General features: G+C 36.6%; 1 pseudogene; it reads left to right on the top strand.

The window, feature by feature from the left end:
* Nucleotides 1-317: 317 nt before the first annotated feature.
* Nucleotides 318-3,699, top strand: LOC113478684 (annotated as a pseudogene).
* The last annotated feature ends 228 nt before the right edge of the window (nt 3,700-3,927 follow it).

Here is a 3,927-nt window from a genome sequence, read left to right as displayed (position 1 = left end):
AGGAGGAAAGTCAGATATAAATAATTTTCTTCATTATCAGATAATCTTCTCTATCTTGGATGTTAATCTTGTTTGTGAAGAATTCCATTGTGAAGGACAGAAGCTTACATAAAATGTAGTCTCATTTTATAGGCTGTTCGGAAATTAATTTTAGTTTTGTAATGTGATTTTCCTTGTATATGTTTCAGGAATAGTACCTTCTCGACTGACATACTGTTATATATTTTTGAAAAGTTCATGTTATGAACTTTCACGCTGTATAATTAAATTATAATATAAACTGCGTTTTTGACAAATTTTGGAGGTTTGAAGTTCAGATGTCAAAACAGCAATTTCAACAGATCTACTTCTATGAGTTCAAACTCGGACATAATGCACTGCAAGCAGCTCAAAACATCAATGAGGTATATGGCCAGGGAAGTGTTAATGAACAGACAGTGCAACTTTGGTTCCAAAAATTTCGACGTGGCAATTTCGACCTTGAAGATCAAGAAGGTCACCGACATCCTTCTTCTATTGACGACGATGAATTGAAGGCTCTGGTGGAAGCAGATACATGCACAACTGTTTGAGAAGTTGCCAAAGAACTTGGGGTAAGCATATCAACTGTTTCTGAGATCTGAAGAAGATTGGAAAGTCAAAGAGGCTCGACAAATGGGTGCCGCACGAATTTAATGAGAATCACAGAAATCGACGTTTTGAAGTGTCGTCGTCGCTTCTTTTTTGCAACCAGAACAACATGTTTCTCAACTGTATTGTGATGTGCAACAAGAAATGGATGCTCTACAATAACCGGCAATGATCGGCTCAGTGGTTGAACCGCGATGAAGCTTCGCAGCACTTCCCAAAGCCGAATCTGCACCAAAAGAAGGTCGTGCTGACTGTCTGGTGGTCTGCTGCTGGTTTAATCCATCACAGCTTCCTGAATCCGGGTGAAAAGAACATGGTGGCAAAGTACGTCCAGCAAATCAATGAAATGCACCAGAAACTTCAATGGCTACACCCACCACTGGTCAACAGAAAGGGTCCAATCCTTCACCACGATAACGCGCTGTCACACGTTGCACTTTCAACGCTGCAATGGTTGAACAAGCTGGGCTACGAAACTTTGCCTCATCCACCATACTCACCAGACCTCTTGCCCACCGACTATCACTTCTTCAGACATCTTGACAGCTTCCTGTGCGGGAGGCTGAAACTGCCTTCGATGACTTCATCGCCTCCAGAAGTCCAGAATTTTATGCAACCAGAATAAATATGCTTGTTTCTCGTTGGCAAAAATGTGTTGATTCTAATGGTTTTTATTTTGATTAATATATTTTTTTCTGAGCTGAGATATGCCGCTTCAAACATACAGGTTGAAATCGGCAATTAATTTCCAAACAGCCAATAGAATAACACACACTGAAGTCAAACTGTGTATAATTAAAGAACTTTAAAAAAAAATAATCCTTCTTATTCTACACCGTGAATGAAACAAGTCTTTCAAAGATTTTCAAACCAGGAAAGACTCTCCTTCTTTTCACCATTTTCTTCTCCCTTCATTCTCATATTAGTCACCTGTCAAAAAAAAAAAAAAAAAAAAAAAAAAAAAAAAAAAAAAAAAAAAAAAAAAAAAAAAAAAAATCCAGGCTTTTATTCATGATGTAGAATAAGTAAACTAAAAACCTTGTTCTTCCCAAATGGATTTATTGGAAACTGATGTATCCATGTTCAATTTCACTTTTGTGAATCAAAAAATTAACACTGTAGTGTTGGGCAATTCTGGGAAAGTTATCTGGCCAAATCAGACCTGTTCCACTGCATTTTTGCCTTTGGCTTCTAGTCCTGTGTGAAATACTGTAAACTCTTCTTTTTCTGGGACATTCACATGCTTCCACTATCATTATTACAATGCCAGAAGCAGAAAAATATTGTAAATTTGTTCTGAAAATAAGATTCATAAAGAAGGTTGTTGGTTTGCATTATTTTTTTGAACTTGTAGGTAGAATAGGCATTTAGGTCTCTAATTTCCTTGGTGTATGATCATTTACTCTCACTGGAGATCTGTCATTTTGCTTTTGATTTCCCCAGGGATGCAATAAATAGTATAGCATCTCTGAGAAAAATAAAGATCAAACTTGTAGTCCTCCTAGCTTACTGGAAGCAATAATAATAAATCTTCAGTGACTTTAACATGTCTTACAGTAAGATAGTAAAATCCTATGGTTCCCTATCGGAAAGTGGAAAACAGGTTAATGAAACTGGAAGATAAAGAAGTGACTGATTGAGTGGACAGTTGCACAATGACTGTAGGTAGGTTATTAAAGAAATGAAGGCTTTTGTTCTGAAAGGTATTGAAATGCTCAGCATGAAACAGTTCCTCTCAAGTAGTAAAAGATACCCCAGAACTGCTGTAGAAGATGCTTCGTATGTCTTTTTAGCTGCTTTACTGTTTCTGCTCTGGAAAATATTACTTGGAAAACCCAATCTCTAGACAGTTTGAAAACAGAAAAATATTAGAAGGGAGACAGAAAAGCAGGTCAGCAATATGTGCTGAGTACGTACTGGAGTTTAATTATGCTCTGAGGTTTTGCCTCTGCCAACTGCAAGCAGCTGACTCTTCGGCAGCTTTTCTTTGAAAAGGGTCTTTGGTACTGTAGCACCAGCAACAGAGTTGCTCATGATCAAAACAGCAATAGCAAAACTTGCTGATGGTCACAAAGGAGACAAGTGCAGATCCTCTGTGCTGTCTAAGGAAAATGGAGGGGGAAGTAAGTTTGCTGGCACCCCTGTGTAATTCAGTCAGAAAGTATTAAGTGACTTATCTCTGTCTTTACCTCCTGCATCTCTGTTTTAAATTGTTATGTTTTTTAAAACTAATTTCAATATAATACTACACTGGCAGTATCATGACATAGCTAGGATTTAGTCAAGTTTTCCACTGTTAGGATCTGTTTTCAGGTGTCTAAACTAGAACTTAGTGGGGAGAAAAAAACTTTCTGGGACATAAAGGGATAAGAGTCAATTTACAAAATTTTCAGTCCAGGAAAGCCTTTTTTTTTTTTTTTTCTTAAATGTAGATACAGAAAAAAATTAAAGACAATATATACAGTCAATTTATTATTGCAGAGTCTCAACTGTGTTAATTCCTCCTGTCAAGCAAAACCAAGAGATTGTGGTATGATCAATAAACATGGTTATTTGGCATATAAAGCATTTTTAATGTAGTTTGGGCTCAGGTTTTTGAGGTAATGGAATTTGGGTTTCCCAGAGACCTGGACTGGGATCTGATCCAAAACATTCAGATTCATTAGCCGTGATTTTGTATCCCAAGGTAACTCTTTGGAAGAAAATAAATACATCTGGATTTCACATGGATTGTAATGGAAAGCTTCAAAAGGAAATGCTAAAGTAACTGTTTCTTTGCAAATGCAATAGACCCAAAGCCTAACCAAAGTCTAATAGAGTCTAATGCAACTTGGGGAATTTAGGTAACAACCAGACTGTCTACAATATATTACAGTGAAGAGTTTATTATTCTTCTCTAAACTAATGCTACAGGTCATGAGATAATAAGAACCACATAGCCTTTTCCAGACACTATCTTTAAAAATAGCTTGAGGTGCTGTCTTGGGGTTTTTTTTGTTGTTTTTTTGTTTTTTTTTCCCCACAGAACCAGAGAGGAATCAAATGGAACAAAAAATGCTTATTTCTTAACGAGAATTGCACTAGTCACAGTTGAAAGTCAAAGTCTGCAACCAAAAAAAGTTAGTAGCATCTCTGTGTGAAAAGGCCATGAAGTTGTGCAGCTACACATGAAATACAAGTTTTTCAATAATTATCCAAATCTATAAATTTTTCTGAGCAGACATCAGATGAAAAATAACTATGTTAATTTCTCTTTAGTGCCATCTTGTAAATATGTGGCCTCTAAAGTCTGTCTCC

This window comes from Athene cunicularia, assembly GCF_003259725.1.
Source record: "Athene cunicularia isolate RWA chromosome 1 unlocalized genomic scaffold, athCun1 chr1_part1, whole genome shotgun sequence".
In the NCBI taxonomy this organism is placed as follows: Eukaryota; Metazoa; Chordata; class Aves; order Strigiformes; family Strigidae; genus Athene; species Athene cunicularia.
Note: the sequence above shows the minus strand (reverse complement) of the source record. Positions and strands in the feature narration are given on the sequence as shown.